Source organism: Cornus florida, unplaced genomic scaffold (genome assembly GCF_030987335.1).
Source record: "Cornus florida cultivar Cherokee Brave unplaced genomic scaffold, ASM3098733v1 CherokeeBrave_3.0.0_Hap2_Chr04, whole genome shotgun sequence".
NCBI classification, from domain to species: domain Eukaryota; kingdom Viridiplantae; phylum Streptophyta; class Magnoliopsida; order Cornales; family Cornaceae; genus Cornus; species Cornus florida.
Window position 1 is genome coordinate 34,095,737 of NW_026775574.1, and position 25,469 is coordinate 34,121,205.

Genomic DNA, 25,469 nt, shown 5'->3' on the forward strand with positions numbered 1-25,469 from the left:
GTGTGCCACTGAAAGGTGTCTGAACTTACAGATAGGCCTATCTCAGACCTGGCCAGGCTGTGCCTGTGGTGGAGAAGGAGAATGTATATGCTCAGTCTCAGCCGCTGAAGAAGATGAAGCGGAAGTAGAAGACTACAATCTAGAGTCTGCTGATGGGGACTGAGCTGGAGCTACCTCTGCATACTCCTCTAATTGCTCATGCTGCTCAACCTGATCTGGAATTGGATCCTGAGCATGAGAGGGCTCTGCTGGCTCCTCTACTTTCTGCCTCACTCGGCATACATACTGCCAGTTAACAACGGTCTTAACTCATGCCATAGCATGCAAAACAAAAAAGAAACACTTACAGAATAAGTCAGTATAGGAATAAAGAATTGAAGCTTAGTAAATAGAAACATGTATGTCAAGTAAGATAGACAACTCAGATTAATCGACATGAATCTATGCAAGTGATGACTTAACCAAGTAAACAGTGAACAAGTGAAACATGCTAAACAGTGTAAGTGTGGAATGCATCCAATGTGGAAAACACAGGCATTGGGCATAAATAAAGTAGCATGGGACACAAAAGATAGTGTGTGAAGTGTGAATGCAAATCTGTGATGTTCAATCGATCATGAAAAGATGAGATCGATCCAACTTGGATCGATCAGGACTTAGGTGAGATCGATCTGAGAATTACTGAGATTGATCGAACTCTGCAAAAATACAAAAAGTCATAGATCTGTGACGTGGATGGCACAGGGGGTACCCAAGCAAGCTTATGGGTCCCTCTCACACAACAACAACACAATTTTGGTCACTTAACTTGGCACGTGACCCCTAAAATCGAATTTAGAATGAAAATATATGAAAATATATACATAAATATAAATATATACATATACATGCTCCTCAACTTAAAAAATGGAAACATTCAATCATGGAAACTTAAGATCTAAGCATGGAAAGCATCTCAAACATATGATTGAAGCTTGAAATCTAAAAATACAACTCGAACTTACCAAATCGGGAGAGAAGTGGAGACAAAGGAGATAAGATGAGATTGAGAGATGAAGATGAGATTTTGAAGCTTGGGAAACTCGCTGGAGGCTCGCCGGAGGTTAGGAAGATGGGTTGCATTGGTGGGAGGCGATGAGGGTTGAGATCGATGTGTAAATCGATCAAATGACCCTAGGGTTTCTTTTTTTAAAAACGATTCCCGACGAGTTCGATCAATCTGGAAATATCGCAAATCGATCGAACATAAATCGATCTTGAAGGAACACAGATAGATCTATGCTTCAAAACAACATGGTATTTATTTATTTATTTATTTTTAATTAAAATTGAAATTAAAATATTTTTGAATAAAAATAAAATAAAAGTAAAAATCAAATAAAATAAAAATCTTTTTGGAATTTTTTGAAATTATTTTTTAAAAATAAAAAATAAAATTAAATATAGGAAAAATATTTTTGTATTTTTGAGAAATTTAAATTCAAAATTCAAAATGACAGTCAAAGACAAAGTCAACAAAGGAACACAGATCAATTAATCTAAGATCAATCGGGAAGATACTTCGAATCGATCCAACAGGTGAAAACCTGCAGACAAGTTCGATCGATACATAGAGAGGCCTTTTTCATGGGTTTCAAAAAATTTTCTAAGTATAGAATGGAGATCGATCCGAGGAAGATCTCGATCGATCTTGGAACACTCAGATCGATCTGAACTGAAGTTCGCTCGATACACAGAGAGCTGAAATATACAGAGAATTCTAGATCGATGGGACTGAGAGATGATTGGATACAGAGATGAAGGTTCGATTAATCGAACCTCTTTTGAGATCGATCAAACAAGCACAAAATGCTGAATTCCAGAAATGAAAGTGCATGCATTCACAATCACAGTTCCTAGCAATGTGTATAAACCCAGAATTTATCTAAACGACGCAAGAAATGAAAGGTAAAATAGAAATGGGGGAGGAATAGGGTTGCAAACCCTACGAAGCATTGCTAGTCTTTAACGTCTCTAGCAAGACATTGGGCTCTTTTAACCTGGATCAAATATCTTGTTATGCATCCCCTCCTTAATGGAGTGAAAGGTATTTTAAATCCCACCCAACAAATGGTTCCCTAAAGAACTCGTTGGATTTGATTCAAAAGACATTGATGGTCCTTAGTAAATGCAATTTTTGGACTTCCATGCCCTTGGAACACTAGGTTTCAAAACCACTTTCTTTGAACTCTCTTTGGTGTGCAAACCATGTGAATGTTCAATATTAAGTAAAGACTAAACTTCATCAAGTTCATTGGCAATGCATTTTTCCACAACACACACTTCTTCATGCTTATCCATTGAATTCGGGGTTGGATTAAAGATGTTTAACTTCACTTTCATATGGCCAAATGAGATTTTCATTATCCCCATCATACAATTAATGTTGGCATTTGGGGTTGCCAAGAGAGGACGGCCAAGGATAACGGGAATTTGGCTCTTGGGATTTGGAACTGGTTCCGTGTCAATGACAACTAAATCAACGGGGAAGAGGAACTTATCAATTTTAATCAAAACATCCTCAATGATACCCCGGGGCTTTTTAATGGATCAGTCGGCAAGTTGCAAAACTACCGACGTCAGTTTTAAGTCTCCTAAGCCCAATTTAACATATATTGAATATGGAAGAAGATTGACACTTGCTCCTAAGTCTAGAGTGCCCGGTCAATGACATGGTCACCAATGATGCAAGAAGTAGTAGGTGAACCGGGGTCCTTAAACTTTGGGATAGTGTTATGTTGCAAAATAGAGCTCACTTGCTCGGTCAAGACCACTTTTCTTGGTGCTTGGCTTTTGTTCTTCCTCTTTTGAGTGCAAAGATCTTTCAAGAACTTGGCATAAGTCGGAATTTACTTAATTGCATCTAAAAGTGGAAGATTAGTCTTCACTTACCTAAACACATCAGTGATTTCATTAGTTTTGGTCTTTTGTTTGTCAAGAGAAATGGATCGTTTCAAGGCATCCGGAAATGGAGCTTTAGGCTCAAAAGCTTTTTCAAAATTTTTCTTTGAAGATTCTTCAACACAAGAAGTCTTAAAATCTTTTTTCAAATCATGCTTCAAATCATTATTCAATTCATCTTTCTAATCATTTTTGACAACTTTCTTAATATGATCATGCATATGCAATGAAGAAGGAATGGGATGTGAAACGGGACGGGTGTCAACTTTTGGTTGCACCGGTTCACTCTGTTCATTGGACATACTCACTTGGTTGTCCACAATTCTCCCACTTCTCAAGGTTGTCACCGCATTGACATGATTGTGTGACCTTCCAATAAGAATGAGTCTCCATATTACAGTGTTGCTTTGGTGGGACATTCAAAGGCATCTCTCCCTTCTCTCTAGCATTCAAAGTACTAGCTATTTGCCCAACTTGGGTTTCTAGCTTAGCAATGGATTGAGAATGAGAATGAAGTAATTGAGTGTTCGCCTCTAGAGTGCCTAGAGTGGTTAACACTTTTTCCTCAAAAGCGAGACTCCTAGAATTTCCTTAAGAATATGATGATTGGTTAAGGAAATGAGAATTAGAGAATTGATTACTATGCGATTGAAATGATGATGATCTAAAACCTTAGGAACCTTGGCCTTAGAGGTGGAACATACTTTCCTTGAAAACCACCTTGGGGAGGGTTTGAGCCTTCCCCTTGGCTTTTCCAAGAGAAGTTTGGATGGTTCCTCCAACTTGAATTGTAATGAGTACCATAGGGATTATTCCCTTGGTTGGCAAATGTCGCATTGATTTGCTCATAGTTTTCACTTTGCACATGTCCATGGGGACAATTGGAAGTAGAATGCAAAACACTTGAATAAGTCATTCATTAGATGCATGGTGATGAACATGATTAGGGGAGGAAGATACTTGATTTGCCGAATTTTGGTTGATCAAGAATTGATCAAACCGTTGATATAAAGATTTCATCTCGGTGGCTATGTCATTGGAATTGTCAACTTGATATAAGCTAACATTCTTTCTTCTACCTAGATTTCTACCATTTTTAGAGGATAAAAATCTATGCATGGAATTTTCACTCATACTTTCATACAATTGCCACACATCATCCTTATGCTTATCAAGATAAGAACCACCCATAGATGCATCAACCAGACCCTTGTGACTATCCGGTAAACTTTCAAAGAATTATTAAACTAGTTACCACTTAGGTATGCCCTAATGTGGGCACTTCCTAAGCAAATCATTAAACCTTTCCCATGCTTCATGAAACATTTCCCCATCCCCTTGAGAAAATTCATAAATGAAAGTTCTCATAGCATTGGTCTTTGAAACCGGGTAGTACTTTTTCAAGAACTCTTGTTGCATTTCTACCTAAGAAGTTATCTAAAAAGGCCTAAGATTGTTAAACTAATATTTTACCTTGTCTTTATGGGTAAAAGGAAAAAGTTTGAGTCTTAAAACTTCTTATGTCATGTCCGTGTATTTCACGGTGGAACACACTTCAAGAAACTCATCCAAATGCTTATAGGGTTCTTCACTTGGAAGTCCATGATAGTTAGGAAGCATTTGAATGGTTTGCGGTTTAATCTCATAGTGATGTGCTCTAAATGGAGGCAATTGAATACAAGTGTGTGCATTGTATTCATTAGGCACATAATGGTCTCTTAAAGCACTAGGAGGATTCACAACCGGTGGTGCCACTCGAACACCTTGGTTGACTTGAATTATGGGAGGTTGTGGAGCAAAAATAGGCCGAGGCATTCCCAATGGAACTTGGCCTTGTTGTTGTGGATGAAGGAATGGTCTAGGCATACCCAATGGTACTTGAATATTTTCATGATGCACATTAGGGTGGAGGATGCCTTATTGGTCTATGTGCCCAAGGTCCTCCACATGGTCGTCATTCAATTCCTCCATTGGTGAAATGGAGTGATGCGAACTACCTCTTCCCCTAGGATTACGAACAATTGATTCAAGATGCAAATTAGGAGGGACAAAAGTAGGATTTAAAGACCTACGACCATGCATGCACTAGCAAAACAAATAACAAACAAGTAACAATCACTTCGCCCCCACAACAAATCAATCAACAAATTTCCACATACAATGATCCCATACTCCCATGTTTGAACAATATGCAAAGTAAAATTAAATTGCCTCCACGCGGGCTCACGATTTATCTATGAAATGAAAAACTTGCCACCACGCGGGCCGACGATTTAACTAGAGATTGAGTTAAAAAGATTGCACAAAGGGTCCTTAAGCAACTTCAATTAAACTTTTAAGTTTCAAGCCTTGCTATGCTTTTCAATTTTTTAGATTTTAGCTCATTTTTCCTTTTGCTTAACCTCACTTGGCTTCCTTGCTTCCTTTGCTCGATTTCCTTGCTCAATGCATCTAATCAAATAAGAACAAACAGAATAAGTAATAAAAGTAAAATAAAGTACAGACACGACCAAAAGAGTACTAATTCCTATTTGTTTCCAAAGAAATACGACGTTGCCAATTCAATCCCTGGCAACGGCGCCAAAAACTTGGTGTGTCGCCGCACCAACACTTAAAAATGTGCACTAAAGAGTGTGAGTGTGCAATGTGGCCAAGTTTTAAATTTATAAAAGTCACTACTATCTCTAACTAAAAATATAGCTAGGGCGAGTAGGGATCGTCCCAAGGGATTTGAGGCGTTCTTGCAATGGAAACAACGTATAGGGTTAGTAGGTCAAGTTATCAAAAGATGGTGTGTTTGTTTGATTAGACTACAAACTAAACTAAACAAGTTCTATATAAAATAAGCAATTTAAATGAAAATTAGAGAAAACAAGAGAGTGAGGTCTTGGGGTCTAGAGGTCACCACTAAACATCACCATTCTAGACATTCAATGCATAATTAATAAGGGGAGACATGTGTTGCAATTTGAGAGTGTGTGATTGATTGTTTCGACAAGCATGGATGACCAATTAAGTATATATTGTCTAAGCAACCTAGTAAATAGTACAATACATCAAACTAAACCATTAATCCTTCCTTTAAGCTCACAATCCAAACACATCACATGTTTGGAGAATAATATTACTTGCATTTATAAGCATGGAATATCAAACAACAAGCATGGATTGTCTTCCCATCTAACAACTAATGCAACTACACTACAACTAAGCTAAGGGCATGAAAATTAAACTAAATAAACTAAGGGAGAGGCACAGTCCATCAAGATATGAGTATGAACCATCAAATAAACCACAATAATATTCTATTAAGCACTATGCCTCGACAATCTCTAGATCCATAACATCAACACACACAGACATGCATCAATAACATAAAAACTAGAGATAAACACATGAACATCTATTCTACCATACATAGACATATGGATAGAATGAAATGATCAATTGGAAGTATTAAACCACACAAATCATTGAATAAACAAGATTCATACATAAAATAAGTGTCAATACAAGATTATAACACAAATCCACTTAAAATACAAAGCATTAGAGTCTAGAAGGCATGCTTAGGGCTAACTCTAGCCCTAAGAAGATGTTTAGCCACTTATTGAAGTAGCCATCCAACCCTCAAGGGTTATCTCCATGGTAGGAATGACCTCCTTCTTGATGGAAACCCTAGAAGAATGGAAGAACTCCCAAGAATATGTCTCTAGCCTCTCCTCCTCTCTTTTCTTCCTCTCTAAGAATGTTTCTAAGTATCTATGTAAAAAGTAGCTCAAATCTTTATATAGGTAGGTCAAATGTCACACCCAATGGTCTGGGCTCGCACACCAAGGTCCTTCCAATGATTGCACTATGAGACAACTTTTTATGAGTTGTAATTTGATTTAATTTGGACTTGAGGAGGTTCGATCGATTGAACTGTGCTGAGATCGATCGAACTGTGCTGAGATCCACCGAATGCTGTAGAGATCGATCATCCTTAGCAGTGCCTTTTTGAACAAAGACAAATCTCTGAGATATTTTTGGGATATTTTGGGAAAGAGACAAAAGTGGTAGGTGGGGTGATAGGTATGGATAAGATCGAATCATTTCAATCGATCTGAGAAATATTGGATCGATCGAACTTGGTGGATTCTTTTGGATAAGGACGAATGCTTAGATCCATCTTGAAGTGTCCAAATCGATCTTGCTCTAATCGATCGAAGTAATGTTGAGATCGATCAAACTTGCTAGCTTCCACCACTTTGCTCCTTTCTTCCATTCAACTTGAGATTGCTTCTTTTAAGCTCTTATTTGGCTGAATTAACTTATTTTTGGGCTAAGTGCCTGAAAAGGGCAATAACATGAAATTAGTCTAAAATGGGAAAGTAAGATAGATAAAGGTCCTAGAATACTCAAGCTTAAGAGGTTTAAATGCGCACTTTTCAACGCTCATCAGATACCACTTGTGACAGCCCGAATTTTGAAGAACCCGGTATGTCAGCGAGGGACCCAAAATCTAACCCGATAACGGATCTCAAATGTGGAAGCAATGAAAGATATGTGGTCTCTAGGGATGAACATCACCTTTAAGACACCAAAGTGACTTCCTATAAGTCACTAGATTCGAAAAGAAAACAAAAATGAAAGCAAGGATCAAATTAACCTACGTAGTTAAGGTGACCAAAAAGAGTGTCAACAAGGATAATATATGATATACTAATTATATATTGACATTTGACAAAGTTCTAGACCCTAACAAAAAAGATTGCATAAAATGGCATTCTCCAGTTAAGATGTGACGGCCCAAGTTTTTCAACCCGGTACGTCAGTGATGAACCAAAAGTCAATCCGATAACGGATCCGAAATGCGGAAGCAAATGATAAACCAAGGTCTTAAGAGATAGGAATCACACCTAAGACACAAATGTGACCTTTCTTGAGATCACGGGACCTAAAGAGAGCAAAAGCGGAAACAAAGGTTAAAAAGGATAAAATTCGTTATCAAAGGGGAAAAATGGTCAATTCACAAATAAAGTGAGAGACTTGACTCTAAACAAGTCAAACAAGGTTAATAAAACCTAATCTAATCATTTCAAGACATTCCAAGAGGTTTTAAGAACATTGGCTAAGAATACCACAAATTGCTTTTTCCCGGTTGAAGTGAAAAACAGACACTACTCCACTAAAACATGAATATCTCTCACTGTGTTTGGAATCTAAGAATGTACTAGGTACCATTGGAAAACAGACTCAAAATCCTTAAGTTTAGGCTCAAGAATCACCCCATTTAGATTAGAAACGAAGAAGTTTTGGCCTATTAAAGTTGGACTATCAGTGCTGAAACTTAACTGAAGAGCTGCGCAAATGAGGGCTATTTTGGTCGACTAAAATAGAAGTAGGATGCAAAACTCACAAAATACTTTCTGAAAATATGGTTTTAAGGCTTGGTTGATTTAGTAGAATTGTTTAAGGCATCGGTCGACCGAAATAGACTGAAACTCCTTGAAACGCTGCTAAATGCTCCTCCAAACATATGAAATTGCAATGGAACCTATGGGATTCATTCTACCCACATGCATAGATCAAAATTTGATTCATTTTAAGGAAAATTGAACATATGAACAGGTTAATTACAAGAATTTCATGTGGCAAACCTCCAAGATGGTTAAAACACAATTTAAAGTAAAAGTTTGATACCAAGAGAGTACAAGTACAAAAGTAATCATGCTTGGCCCTTGGCCTCCATACATACATGCTTATAATGTCAAAAGTAAGTACTTAGGTATCATTACACATTAAGGTAGCTACATTAGCCCCAAAAATACCATACATCCATGGTATGCAAAAATAGAATATCCAAAAGTGAAGCATGTTAAACACTTGCATGTCAATATACAAAAATGTTCCAAATTGCTCATTAGCCTCTAAGGATGATGAGCATCCAAGAACATAGTCTCCTTACCTGAAAAACAACCCAAACCACTAGGCTGAGTAATCAAGTTACTCGTAGGAAGAAGCATATGCATATATCTTAAAGTTTCAATATCTTTGCAAGATCAATATAGACGAATACAAGGGAGCATTCCACTTAACGTCAATATTCAAGGTGTTCTAAGGGATCATCTTAAGCTAACTTAAATATCTCTTAGCAACACATATCAATATCAATGTACTAAACAACATCAATTCACCAATAACAAAAATCACAAGTTACAATTAAACATTGGTTGTCAACTTGGAATTTAATGCGAAATCAATTAGTAGAATACTTGGACATCACGTCTCGGACTAAACCAAGATCAAAATGGTTATTCTGGGCATTAACCCTCTGGGAAGACCACCCTAGTGCGCACTATATCAATTAGGGAGAACTCATACCTCCCGCACTAAAGCCAAACTTTAGCCATGTCACTTTAACAATGTCCCAAGATAATCCAAAATCTCAACAAGTTCAAAACTCAAACACTATGATTAAGGCATATAAACCACATTCCATGCACAAGTATTTTGAAACCACACAAACCATGGCTTAGTGTTCCAAATCTAAAATGGCATAATAAATGACAAGTATTCATCATGATATAATGTATAAAACAATATCACTACTTATCAATTTAGATCATGCCTCAACAATAAACTTTATCTACTAATCATCAATAATTTAGCAACAAGCTTATAAAATAAACACAATAAGTCCTTGACAAGCATATAGAATTATGACCACCATAAGATAACAATTTAAATCAATAGAAATTACATATGGCATTTATAATTCTACAAGAGTCCTATATTACTACCACATGTGAAAACACTGGAATTTAGCATACTACTAAATCACACAACCTTTCTACACATGGTATATACAAATTATACATGCTTAATTCAATAAACCCTAAGTCAATAAGTGAGGGTTTCCTATAATATGCAAGACTATCATATTAAAAGCATGTATACAATATATATTAAACTCCAAAGGACTTAAAATACTTAAAATATAAACATACTACCACCCCTACCTCAATAGAGAATTGAATCTCTATAATCCAAGCAACCAAGCTCAAAATGTAAAACAAGTTTAGGGTTAACGAAGATGAGAGTGAGGGGAAACTTTTGTGTTCCAAGGTCTTTGATCTAAGGTGAGTGGAAGGAAGCCAAAAATGAAGTCAAAGCTATGAACCAAGCTTTTCTCCAATGGTGGCTAGGTTACGGTCTTGAGAAAATAAGTGAAGTGAAAAAGATAAAGTGTGAAATGGTGAGTGGAAGGGCTAGAAATCCTCCACTTACTATGTGTTCTTACACTACCTCTCACACACACACAATGCTAGACTAAATCATGATCCCACACTTGTCACAAATCCAATGTTCCTTCCTAGGCTTAATCTTAAGCCTACACTTGTCAACAATCAAAGCCAACATGTGCACCAATCCTAGGCCAACATGTGGGTGAATCTCCACCCTCCAAATGTCAAGAGATTACACATCCAAATAACTCCACCCCATTGCCAACAAGTGGCACCATAAGAATGTGACACTTGTCACATTTTCCAAAAATTGTAAAAATGTCCTTTTTCAAAATATCTTACAAATTAAATTGCAAAAAAGGTCCCTAAGACGAAATAGAATTACTTTATGTAATTACACAAAAACCCCAAAAATAATGAATAATTACAATAATAAATGCATCCATGCCCTTTATGAAAAAGTAAGCAACTAGAATGTATTTTCTACAAAAGTAAAAATACAAATGTCATGGAAACCAAGTATCATGAATGTATGCAAAACCGGAATCAAATCCAAGCACAACAAGTGAGGTTGTGCAAGGAAAAATGATAAACGGGAAAAAGACAAAATAAGAAAAAGACAAAAAAAAGAAATTGCCAAAAAAGGAAAAAAGGAGGAAAAAGACCGGGTCATTACAACCTACCCTCCTTAAAATGATTTCATCCCCGAAATCAAGTCATACCTGAAAGAGAGAACAAATGGGGATACCGAGAGCAAACCTCTTGTTCGAGCTCCCAGGTAGCCTCCTCAATGCCACGATGTCTCCATAAGACCTTAACCAATGGAATGGTCTTGGTCCGCAAAACCTGCTCCCGTGAATCAAGAATCTGAACTGGGCCCTCCTCGTAGGTTACATCCTCATCAACAACAACATCCGTCCATCGTAAAATATGCGATAGATCCGGCTCGTACTTCCTCAACATAGATACGTGAAAGACGTCGTGAATCCTATCCAGGTCTGGCGGCAATGCCAAACGATAAGCAACTTCACCGACGCGTTCCAAAATCTGAAATGGTCTAATGAACCTAGGAGACAACTTGCCCGTCTACTGAAATCTCAAAAGTCCCTTTCGTGGGGAAATCTTGAGAAAGACATGGTCCCCTACCTCAAAAGACAAGGATCTCCTCCTCTTATCAGTGTAACTCTTCTACCTACTCTGAGCTGTAGCTAACCGTTGCCGAATCAGCTTAATTTTCTCTATAGTCTCAAAGACAATATCGGGACCCAAGGCGACTATATCACCTACCTCGGTCCAACAAACTGGAGATCTACAAGGTTTGCCATACAACGCCTCAAAAGGTGCCATGCCAATACTAGTCTGGTAACTGTTGTTATAGGCAAACTCCACCAAGGGTAAGTAGTCTTCCCAACTACCCCAAAATCCAAAATGCAAGCCCGACGCATATCCTCTAATATCTGAATGGTATGCTTTGACTGACCATCAGTCTGAGGATGGAATGTTGTGCTGAAATGAAGCCCCATGTCAAGAGCCTCCTGAAAACTCTACCAAAAGTGAGACGTTAACCTGGGATCCCTATCTGAAACAATGGATACCGGAACCCCGTGAAGCTTGACAATCTACCCTATATAGTGTCCACTGAGCCTTTCTGCACTGTCTGTCACTGCCATGGGCAAGAAGTGAGCCGTCTTAGTCAACCTGTCAACAATGACCCAAATGGCATCATTCCCTGCCTTGGATCTAGGAAGTCCCATCACGAAATCCATAGTGATGTGCTCCCACTTCCATTCTGCCACTGGTAGGGGTTGCAACAAACCTGCCGGTCTCTTGTGCTCTGCCTTCACTTGCTGACAAGTAAGGTATTTAGCCCCGTTTCATGCCTTTCCACCAAAACTGTCTCTGCAAATTATGATACATCTTCGTACCACCGGGATGAACTGCGAGTCGAGAATGGTGAAAATCCCGAAGAACAACGTCACGACAAGACAGAGGAACAACCATCTTCCCTCTGTACCTGAGACCACCGTCTGAATGTAAGGTCCAACACTCTACATTCTCACCGCCTGAAATCCGATCGTGGATGGACTTCATCTCCCCATCCTCCTGCTGTGCCTCAATAACTCTGCTAACAAGAGCCCATTGAGCCACAAGGCTAAACAAAATAGCCGGTGAAACATCCTCATACAACTGCAAACCAAGATCTGCAAGCTCTTCTAGCATCTTCCATCTATGAATGGAAATGCTAGCAAGAGTCCCCCGTGACTTCCTACTCAATGCATCGGCCACCACATTGGCCTTTCCCAGATGATACTGTAACTCAAAGTCATAATCCTCCATGAACTCAACCCAACTGCGCTGTCTCAAATTCAAATCCTTCTGAGAGAAGAGATATTTGAGACTCTTATGATCGGAGAAAACCTCAAACTTCTCCTGGTACAAATAATGTCTCCACCCCTTAAGGGCAAAAATAACTGCTACCAACTCCAAGTCATGCGTCAGATAGTTCAACTTGTGAGTCTTTAACTGTCGAGACCCATAAGCAACCACCTGTTCTATCTGCATCAAGACACAACCCAATCTTTCTCGCGAAGCATCACAATAGACCACGTAACCCAAACTATGTTCAGGTATGATCAAAACTGGAGCCGATGTCAATCTGACCTTCAACTCCTGAAAAGCAAAATCATAAGCCTCATTCCATATGAACTTAACTCCCTTGCAAGTAAGTCGAGTCATAGGTGCCGCTAGACGAGAAAAATCCCATACAAATCTCCTGTAATAGCCGGCAAGGCCAAGAAAGCTCAGAACCTAGAACACTGTCTTTAGACGCTCCCAATCCATCACAGACTCAATCTTTGATGGATCCACTGCAACACCGCTCCTTGATGTGACATATCCAAGGAACTTCACTTCCGGTAGCCAAAATTCGCATTTCTCGAACTTAGTATACAACTGATTATCCCTAAGGATCTGCAACACTGTCCTCAAATGATACTCATACTCCTCTACCAAAGCCGAGTACACCAGAATGTCATCAACGAACACCACCACAAACTTGTCAAGATAGTCACTGAATACATGGTTCATCAAATCCATGAAAGCTGCTGGAGCATTGGTCAAACCAAATGGCATCACCAGAAACTCATAATGGCCATACCATGTGCGAAAAGCGGTCGTGGATATATCCTCATCCTTAACCCTTAACTGATAGTAACCTGATCTCAAATCAATCTTCGAAAAGCATGTCACTCCCTTCAACTGATCAAACAGGTCATCAATCCTAGGTAAGGGATACCTGTTCTTGATCGTAACATGATTCAACTTGCGATAATCGATGCAAAGTCTCAAAGACCCATCCTTCTTCTTCGTAAAAGGAACCTGTGCTCCCCATGGTGAAGCATTAGGACGAATAAAGCCCTTAGCTTTGAAATCATCCAACTGACTTTTCAGCTCATCAAGCTCTACTGGTGTCATACGGTACGGTGCCATAGAGATGGGTGTTGTACCAGGAATAACATCAATGGCAAAAACAACTTCCCTTAAATGAGGTAACTATGTCAGTTCCTCTGGAAAGACATCAACAAACTCCTCAACAACTGCTGGAAGAACACAGCCCAAACTGCTATCCTCGTTAACTAGCAAACTAGCCAAGTAGGATCTGTGGCGACTCGTCACCAATACTGAAAACCATCGCCGGGTGGGAATCGCTCCAATCTCCCACAAAATGGAAACAATCTCCCTTGGACTGCAAACGGATACCCTCCCGCGGAAGTAATCAATCGTAGCCCGAAAGAATGATAACCAATCCATCCCGAGAATGACATCAAAACCCGTCATGTCGAGAACAACGAAATCGAACTCTAAGGTCTGCCCAGCTATTTTAATAGCACAACCCCAACAAAAATGATCCAAAGACACTGGACCCCCAACTGGTGTGTCAACATAGAAAAAATTATCCCGAAGTGTGACCTCTAAACCCAATGAATATGCAAATGATGCAAAAATGAAAGAATGTGATGCACCAGTGTCAACAAGAACCCGTGCCCAAGAACTGAAAACTGGCAAGATACCTTAAACTGAAGAGGTGCCTGCGGAAGCATCCGCCTGTGGAAGAAGGTAGGCTCATCCCTAAGTCCCTGAGCCCTACTGTGAACTGCCCTGATAGCCTGAGTGATGTGTAAAAACAGTAGGTGTAGAACCCCTGGCTGGATAAGTGCCAACTGGCGCCACTGGTTGTGGTGCCTGAGGAACTCTAAAACCAGACTGAGCCACTGCAGACTGTGCCGGTACCATCTGTGAATCTGTGCTACCCCGTGACTTATTCAACAACCTTGGACAATCCTTTTTGAGATGACCTGGCCGCTTGCAATAGAAGCAAGCTCCCTGCCCTATCTTTGTAGAAACTGAAGTCTGACTGGCCTGTGCCCGAAGCTGTGGGCAGCGAGGCTTGATGTGCCCTGGCTGCTGATAATGGTAACAAACCACTCCCTGGGCTAATCCCGAAGATACAGGAACTGTAGGTGCAGAATGATTCTGCTGCGATGCCCCCTGTGAGTGAGTATTATTCCCTACCCTGGCCTTCTTCCACTGACTCCCGAAAGATGATGGATTATCTCCGCGAGGCTGCTTGTGTGAACCCCTGATCCGTAACTGATCTTGTTCCTCTACTTCAGCTAGCATAGCCCTCTGGACCACTTCTCTGTAAGTCCTCAAATCAAGAATTGAGACCTGTAGCCTGATGTCAAGATGTAGCCCATCCTGAAACTTCATTGCCCTGGCCTCGTCTGTTGCTACCATATCTTCGGCATAACGAGAGAGAGAAGTAAATCATGTCTCATACTCAATGACACTCATAGTGCCCTGATAGAGACCTGCGAACTGTGTCCTCATCTCCTGCCTCATAGCTCTAGGAAAGAAGTGCTCGAAGAACAAATCTCTGAACTCGTTCCAAGTCATCAACTCAACATTGTGAACAATGGTCATAGACCTCCACCAAATATCTGCATCCCCCATGAACAAAAAAGTAGTCAAGGAAATCCTCAACCTGTCCGTAAGTACCGCCATACTGTCCAACTTGAAAACCATAAGGTCCAACCAAGCTTCTGAGACTAGCGGATCTAAACTCCCCGCAAATGGATCAATCTTGACCCTCTGTAACCGCATAAAGTACTCTAGTGCCTCATTGACTATCGGTGCTGGTGCCGGTGCCGGTGCCAGTGCCGGTGCAGGAAACTATATCCCTGCCACCTACCTGCATATTAACTCCTGTAAGGATTCAACGATCCCCTAATTGATTCCCTGAGCAACCCGCTCTTTGTAAGTCGGTGCCCGTGGCGGATTAGTATTCACGCCACGAACTGGAATCCTGGGCTTCCCTGGACCCCTCGTGAACTCGGTGTCAGCCACCTGCTCCTCAGTGCCCTAACGTGAGGACTCTTCACGTGTGACAACCATGGTGCTAAACGTACACAAGGAAAGAGGTCAACAATAACACAAGTTATTATGACCGAGTGCAACTCACACTATAAATGCACGAAATACAAAGCAAGACAAAGTATGCCACATACAATTATGCTAAAGCAATCAAGGAAAGCTGTGTAAACAGTTAATCACTTAAGCAAGTAAGCATACATGTCAAATAAGGATGCTTTTAAACACATAAGCATATAGGCGTAAAGACATGTCATACTACCAAAAGTGTTATCAAGAAACACATAAACATGTTATAAAGCCAAAACATCTTATCAAAACCATGTGAACACATCAAAGTAAATCAACAAAAGCATGATATGCACCCAAAACCCATCGTCCAAAGGTGTTCAAACCTAGGAGCTCTGATACCACTTATGACAGCCCAAGTTTTTTAACCCGGTGCGTCAGTGATGAACTAAAAGTCAATCCGATAACGGATCCAGAATGCGGAAGCAAATGATAAACCAAGGTCTTAAGAGATAGGAATTACTCCTAAGACACAAATGTAACATTTCTTGAGATCACGGGACCTAAAGAGAGCAAAAGCGGAAACAAAGGTCAAAAAGGACAAAATTCGTTATCAAAGGGGCAAAACGATCAATTCACACATAAAGTGAGAGAATTGACTCTAAACAAGTCAAATAAGGTTAATACAACCTAATCTAACCATTTCAAGACATTGCAAGAGGTTTTAAGAACATTGGCTAAGAATCCCACAAATTGCTCTTTTTCGGTTGAAGTGAAAAATTGACACTACTCCACTAAAACACGAATATCTCTCACTGTGTTTGGAACTGAGAATGGCATAGGTACCATTGGAAATCTGACTCAAAAACCTTGAGTTTAGGCTCAAGAATCACCCTATTTAGATTAGAAACAAAGAAGTTTCGGCCTATCGAAGTTGGACCATAAGTGCTAAAACTGAAATGAAGAGCTGCGCAAAGGAGGGCTATTTCGGTGGACCAAAATAGAAGTAGGGTGAGTTTCGGTCGACCGAAACTCATAAAATACTTTCTAAAAATATGGTTTTAAGGCTTGGTTGGTTCGGTAGACCGGTTTAAGGCATCGGTCGACCAAAATAGAGTTTCGGTCGACTGAAACTCCTTGAAACGCTGTCGAATGCTCCTCCAACATATGGAATTGTAATGGAACCTATGGGATTCATTCTACCCACATGCATAGATCAAAATTTGATTCATTTTAAGGAAAATTGAACATATGAACATGTCAATTACAAGAATTTCATGTGGCAAACCTCCAAGATGGTTAAAACGCAATTTAAAGTAAAAGTTTGATACCAAGAGAGTATAAGTATAAAAGTAATCATGCTTGGCCCTTGGCCTCCATAAATACATGCTTATAATGTCAAAAGTAAGTACTTAGGTATCATTACACATTAAGGTAGCTACATTAGCCCCAAAAATACCATACATCCATGGTATGTAAAAATAGAATATCCAAAAGTGAAGCATGTTAAACACTTGCATGTCAATATACAAAAATGTTCCAAATTGCTCATTAGCCTCTAAGGATGATGAGCATCCAAGAACATAGTCTCCTTACCCGAAAAACAACCCAAACCACTAGGCTGAGTAATCAAGTTACTCGTAGGAAGAAGCATATGCGTATATCTTAAAGTTTCAATATCTTTGCAAGATCAATATAGACGAATACAAGAGAGCATTCCACTTAACGTCTATATTCAAGGTGTTCTAAGGGATCATCTTAAGCTAACTTAAATATCTCTTAGCAACACATATCAATATCAATGTACTTAACAACATCAATTCGCCAATAACAAAAATCACAAGTTACAATTAAACATTGGTTGTCAACTTGGAATTTAACGCGAAATCAATTAGTGGAATACTCGGAAATCACGTCTCGGACTAAACCAAGATCAAAATGGTTATTCCGGGCATTAACCCGCTGGGAAGACCACCCTAGGGCGCACTATATCAATGGGGGAGAACTCATACCTCCTGCACTAAAATCAAAGTTTAGCCATGTCACTTTAACAATGTCCCAAGATAATCCAAAATCACAACAAGTTCAAAACTCAAACACTATGATTAAGGCATATAAACCACCTTCCATGCACAAGTATTTTGAAACCACACAAACCATGTCTTAGGTTTCCAAATCTAAAATGGCATAATAAATGATAAGTATTCATCATGATATAATGTATAAAACAATATCACTACTTATCAATTTAGATCATGCCTCCACAATAAACTTTATCTACTAATCATCAACAATTTAGCAACAAGCTTATAAAATAAACACAATAAGTCCTAGACAAACATATAGAATTATGACCACCATAAGATAACAATTTAAATCAATAGAAATTGCATATGACATTTATAATTCTACAAGAGTCCTATATTACTACCACATATGAAAACACTAGAATTTAGCACACTACTAAATCACACAACTTTTCTACACATGGTATATACAAATTATACATGCTTAATTCAATAAACCCTAAGTCAACAAGTGAGGGTTTCCTATAAAATGCAAGACTATCATATTAAAAGCATGTATACAATATATATTAAACCCCAAAGGACTTAAAACACTCAAAATATAAACATACTACCACCCCTACCTCAATAGAGAATTGAATCTCTATAATCCAAGCAACCAAGCTCAAAATGTAAAACAAGTTAGGGTTAACGAAGAGGAAAGTGAGGGGAAACTTTTGTGTTCCAAGGTTTTTGATCTAAGGTGAGTGAAAGGAAGCCAAAAATAAAGTCAAAGCTATGAACCAAGCTTTTCTCCAATGGTGGCTAGGTTAAGGTCTTCAGAAAACAAGTGAAGTGAAAAAGATAAAGTGTGAAATGGTGAGTGGAAGGGCTAGAAATCCTCTACTTACTATGTGTTCTTACACTACCTCACACACACACACAATGAACGACTAAATCATGATCCGACACTTGTCGCATGTGCACCAATCCTAGGCCAACATGTGGGTGACTCTCCACCCTCCAAATGTCAAGAGATTACACATCCAAATAACTCCACCCCATTGCCAACAAGTGGCACCATGAGAATGTGACACTTGTCACATTTTCCAAAAATTGCAAAAAGGTCCTTTTTCAAAATATCTTACAAATTAAATTACAAAAAGGTCCCTAAGGCGAAATAAAATTACTTTATGTAATTACACAAAAAACCCAAAAATAATGAATAATTACAATAATAAATGCATCCATGCCCTTTATGAAAAAGTAAGCAACTAGAATGTATTTTATACAAAAGTAAAAATACAAATGTCATGGAAACCAAGTATCATGAATGTATGCAAAATCAGAATCAAATCCGAGCACAACAAGTGAGGTTATGCAAGGAAAAACGATAAACGGGGAAAAAGGCGAAATGGGGAAAAGACAAAATAAGAAAAAGACGAAAAAAAGAAATTGCCGAAAAAGGAAAAAGGAGGAAAAAGATCGGGTCATTACATAAAAGATACCACGACCCTATTTCACTAAAACAATCATAACTCTCACTACGGTTGTAGTTTCTATGTATGGTTGGTACCATTGGAATGTTGATTTAAAGCTCTTGAAAATGGACTCAAGAATGACTCAATTTGGATACGAAATGAATAAGATATGGCTATTAAAAGCCAATACGACAAAACTGTCCTAGAAACTGAAAAAAAGCTAAGTCTCAAGGAGGATCAGCCGGTTGAACATACATCATCAGCTGACCGAAACTAGATGTTCAGTCGGCCAAACCCCCATGTTCAGCCAGCCGAAATGGCCCACGAGAATCGCAAACTCACTAGAATGCCAAAAATAGGTTATTAGCCAGTCGACATGCCTTGTTAACCGACCATGCACCAGATAGCAACAAAAATATGCTACTGCAGAGTGTGGAAAATTGGCTCGGTTCAAAACAAATCTTATACATTCATCCTGTAAATCCCAAAACATAATTGATGTATGTATTTATATATCAATAATAAATTACCACTCGCAATAGAATGAATCATTGTAGGATAGAGTATATTTAAGGTGTCGAACCTCAAGGACTGTAATGGTTTATCAAGTCTTCAATTAATTTCTATTTTAATTAAGAAGGAAGAGGATTTGATTTGTTGTGCTGCAATAACATGAATATAAAATAAACAAAGTAAAAAGGATTGAGATCAAGAGAATAAATACTTAGGGATTAACTTCACCACAAATCTCGTATTATGGTCAACCATTTAACCTTGGAATTTCACAATTTATGTATCAGATGAATTAAACTCAATAACATTAATTTAATTCGGGTTTAAAGAAAGATGTTTCGTGAACTTTAGCTAACTATAGCCTATCTTCAGTTGGCACGAATTATCTACCTACGTACTTCTAACTAATGTTGCAATATAACTTGTCTTCCCTAGGCATAGATTATGAAAACATTCATTCATGAAAAACGTTGGAACACCATTGCATAATCTCCATTCTTATGTCCGATAGCATCCACCAGTTCCGTGCAATAAGAATAGGTTGAGAACAATTTAAGAACAATTAAATCTAAGACAATGTATTAATTATTCAAAAACCATTATTTCATTAAAATACCAATTGATCCGTAATCAATTGCTCATAACTATGCAATCAAAATACATAATAAATTCAATTCCCAGAGTATAGAATAATTAAACCATAGTATTTGGATTCGGGTTACATCAATGCCCCAAGATGGAGTTTAGCTACTCATGGAGAGGAAAGATGTCTTCGTTGATGTTGTAGAAGCCATCTCCATGGACCACCAAAAACTACTTTGAATATTTTTTTTCAAAACCCTAAAAGCCGCCACTTAAATCTAGAATTATTTACAAGAGAGAAAGATATAAATAGATTATTCCCTTAATGCATCTTTTCTGCTTCTTTTATAGTTGGGAACAAGTCATAATCCCCTTTGGATTTGTTTAATAACTTTTGGGAACAATTAGGTCCAAAAGGAAATAAATAGGGGTGAAAATATATAATTCCCGCATGTATTTTTAACCTCCAGGATGTCTCGGCTTGAGCCCAAGACTTTGGGCTCAAGCCTTTTCTGTCAACACATTGTTCTAAAGTTGTAATGCAATTTTGACATCTTTGGAGTGCGAATCTCGAAATTGCTATTAGAGATAAAAACATAGGGCTTCGAGTCTTCTTTCCATAGCCATTAAGTTTTCTCAATTTGGAGTTTCGAGTCAAAAGTTATGCCCAAAATACTGAAGTTGGTCCAAAATTTTCTAAGTTGTGTTCGAGCCTAAAGTCCTGGGCTCGAGCCCTAGGAGCAAAATTTGTCCGAAACATCTTTTTATTCAATACTTAGACATTTTGGAACTTCTTCTTAAAGGTGCTCGATCACCTTGGCTTGGAGCTCGAGCCTTGGAGGTTGGGCTCGAGCCTTATGAACAAAGGCTTGAGCTTTTTGATAAAGGCTCAAGATCTGGCAACTTAGGATTTTCTGAAGCGTCTTTTGGCATTCCGAGGCAGTTTTGGCTCGATTACTTTTACAAGGGTTCGAGCACCTTTAGTTTGGGCTCGAGCCTTAAGATCTAAGCTCTAGCCTTAGGAATATAGGCTCGAGCTTTGGCACTTGAACTTCTCCAAAATCAACCTTTTGACCTCAGAATAGCTTAAGATGACCGGCAACGACTCTATAAGCTTCAATGTCAATCTTTTCATCATAAAAGCTCGGTTTTGACTATTTCTTTTGGAAAACACCTAAACACTTGAAATAAACATAAATCAGTATAAAATTGGATAAAAGTATCACTTTAGGTCTTAATATATGCGTATTTAGACGCTTAAATATGCAATATTCAGCGCTCATCACACCCCCAAACTTACATATTGCTAGTCCCTTAGCAATACAAAACTAAAAAGCCGCTTTTGTGGGAATCATGGTTACATTTAGCTTATGCAACAAGCCTTTAAACCCCTAGGTTACCCCTAGTAGATGAGTTTGTCTCATGAGGCTTTCTAGTGATGGTACCCACAAACATCTCAAATTCAGTGCCTTAATTGCACAATAAGCTCATTCAAACCTGTTTTCATATCATTATATCCCAGCCATGAATCAATCAATCAAATATAACAAGCATAAGGAACTATATTAAATAGGAAAAATCTCAAACTCTCGATATCATATCAGCAACCACAGTCCCCATATGTCAGCTTAATCACATATTCAATAATCCCGATCCCCAAAATCCTTTTTAAAGTGAACTTATAATTTTAAATATGTGGCTTACCATCCATTCTTATATCTGTTCCATGCCATCCCTCAATTCACAAGTAAACCTTTCAAATTCTGATCCCCAAGGTATATTTCTTAATTTTCTACCGGTATGTATTCATTTCATTATTTACTCATTTTTTTCAACTTTTTTTTTCCCCAAAGGGTACTGTGCAATGCTCAGATCTATTAAGCTTTCTAAATCACTCATGTAACGAGTTTTCAGCTAATGACTCCTAAACCAGAAAGTTTTAGGGCATTAGGTGTTAAAACACCCCTAAGGACCTAATTGCTCAAGTAATTATGTAGCGAGTTTTCTGTTAATGACCCCCAAACCAAATAGTTTTAGGGTATTAGGTGTTGAAACACCCCTAAGGAATTAATTGCTCAAGCAATCTAGGTACAGACCTAAACTTGACCCTTTATTTCTTTCTCTCTTTTTTTTTTTCCTTCTTAGTGAAAAAGCCCTCTATTTTTTTTTTTTTTCTATTGCATACAGACCATTTTTTAATATACCTTGGTTCTCAAAATCATCAAATTCACCTGCTCATCTTAGTTTAACACAAATTAAAATAAGATTTCAAGTTTATACCCTACAGAATGCATGTAAGTGTGAACATGTGCAAAGTGAAGTATTCTAGAGAACAAAATTATCAAATTGCAAGTATCCTGACATAGTGGACCACAGGCCACCAACTGATATAAAAAAATTTTCAAAAATTCCTATTTAACATGAATTCGGCATACAAACCATCTTAAACCAATATCAGACTGCATATGGACATCATAACAATCAACATACTCAAATTCATGCTTAATAGTTAAATTTCATTCCCTTGTGCACAATATATCTTCAGCAAAATTTTAAAGGACAAGGACACCGTCTTACCCCCAAACTTAATGTTCACATTGTCCTCAATGTGTGAAAACAGATGTAAAGTTAAAAAGATATTACCAAATATGCAAAACCAGGAAAGATCAAGAATTGTAGCACAAAAGGGCAAAATAGACATCTCATCCCCAAACTTAGTCCTTAGTACCTAACAAAATAATCAAACTCCACAGCACATATCAGAGTATCTAGTATATGGAGTAAAATAGATACATATCATCATACACAAGTAAAACTTTTTTTTTTTTTTTAATTAATAACCTAAAATAACCTGATCTAAAAATAAAAGAGAAATACACAAATAAACTAAAAACCTAGAAAAACTAAAAAGAATAAAAATAAAAATAAAAATAAACTAATCTAAAAGAAAATTAACTAAACAAAAACCTATAAAAACAAAATAAAAGGAAAAATCAAAATCAAAATAAACTAATCTACAACTACAAAGGAGACATGGTAAGCCCCTTTGAGATGCTAAGTTTAGCGTCTCTAGCAGACATGGGGGCGACTCGCTAGTCAAAACTATCAAAAACGAGATACAGAGTTCCACATTTAATCTCTTATCAATTTTTCCCATTACCTATTCATTCATAACAGTGAGATAATCTTCCAAAGAAATATCTTGAAAATAAATGGAAGATTTAATTAATATCGTTCCCTTCATCCATGGTCTTGAAAACAAAACAAATAGTAGTTTGCCTTGCATCCTTGTTGTGCTTTTGAAGTATATTCAAAGAATTACTTCCTTTGTTGTTTAGCAAGACAATATCTTTCAAAGACTCAATTGGATTTTTAGGAAATGCACCCTCTTCATCCCTTTTCTCTTCCTCTATATTGACTACCGTCTCCTCACCCTCTAAGGTATTGATAGCCTGAATAAATTTATGATCTAAATTACAAGAAATATCCTCATCAATCATGTTGTGCTCTATTGGATTTGCCATTAGTTGACTTACAACCTCCTCCTCTTGAAATAGAATACTCACTATTTGCTCAACATGAGCCTCTAGCTTGGCTAGGGCTTGAGAATGAGAATGGAGAAGTTGGGTTTGAGCATTAAGTTCAACATGAGCATTTAATACTTTATCTTCAAATCCAGGCGAGTACCTAAAAGGTGATGGAGTTGGTTCATCATAGAATTGTTAGGGAGGGTAGTAGTTATAAGGAGGATAAAAAGAGTAATCAAGTCCATAATAAGATGGTGATGCTTGTAGCGAATTGGACACAATGTCATAAGGAACAAAACATGATGGAGGGTTATAAGTAGAAGGGATGTAATGGTCCCTATAACCTAGATCTAAAAATTCTACCATTCACACTCAATTCCCTTTAACATAAATAATAATAATAATAATAATAATAATATACAACAAAATTAAGTGCAAGGATAAGAATAAGAAAAACTCACAAAAGGTTCTAAAAATTTTATTCCTTTTGCTTTATTGCTCCAGCGCTTAAAATCTTGCATCTGAAAATAAAAAGAAATCAAAAAAATAAAAATAAAAAATATATACAAAGTCCGAAACTATAAATTAAAATAGAACTAATCTAGAACTCAATAAATCCGTGACACAGTCCCCGGCAACGGTGTAAAAAAATTGATGTGTGTATTTATATATCAATAATAAATTACCACTCGCAATAGAACAAATCCTTGTAGGATAGGACTATATTGAGGGTGTCGAACCTCAAGGACTGTGGTGGTTTATCAAGTTTTCAATTAATTGCTATTTTAATTAAGAAGGAAGATGATTTCATTTATTGTGGTGCAATAACATGAATAGAAAATAAACAAAGTAAAGGGATTGAGATCACGAGAAGAAATACTTAGGGATTGACTTCACCACGAATCTCATATTATGGGCAACCATTCTACCTTGAAATTTTACAATTTATGTATCAGATGAATTAAACTCAATAACATTAATTTAATTCAGGTTTAAAGAAAGATGTTCCATGAAATTCAACTAACTATAACCTATCTTCGGTTGGCACAAATTATCTACTTACCTACTTCTAACTAATGTTGCAGTATAACTCGTCTTCCCTAGGCATAGATTATGAAAACATTCATTCATGAAAAATGTTGGAACACACCATTGCATAATCTACATTCTTATGTCCGATAGGCATCGACCAGTTCCGTACAATAAGAATGGGTTGAGAACAATTAAATCTAAGATAAGGTATTAATTATTCAAACACCATTATTTTATTAAAACATCAATTGATATGTAATCAATTACTCGTAACTATACAATCAAAATACATAATAAATTAAATTCCCAAAGTATAGAATTCGGATTCGGGTTATATCAATGCCCTAAGATGGAGTTTAGCTACTCATCGTGAGGAAATATATCTTCGTTGATGTTGTAGAAGCCATCTCCATGGACCACCAAAAACTCCTTTGGATCTTTGTCTGCAAAACCCTAAAAGCCGCCACTTAGATCTAGAATTATTTACAAGAGAGAAAGAGATAGATAAATTATTCCCTTAATATGTCTTCTTTGCTTCTTTTATAGTGGAAAATAAGTCCTAATCCCCTTTGGATTTGTTTTATAGCTTTTCGGAACAATTGGGCCCCATAAGAAAATAAATAGGGATGAAAATATATAATTCCGAAATGTATTTTTAACCTCCAGGATGTCTTGGCTCGAGCCCATGAGTTTGGGCTCGAGCCTTTTCTGTTAGCACAC

At 37.7% G+C, this 25,469-nt stretch overlaps 1 non-coding gene across 1 annotated transcript; it reads left to right on the plus strand.

Moving 5' to 3' along the window:
- The first annotated feature begins 4,204 nt into the window (after positions 1 to 4,204).
- Positions 4,205 to 4,313, plus strand: LOC132305916 (small nucleolar RNA R71). The gene has a single exon (XR_009481744.1). It is a non-coding gene; the product is annotated as a small nucleolar RNA R71 (small nucleolar RNA).
- The last annotated feature ends 21,156 nt before the right edge of the window (positions 4,314 to 25,469 follow it).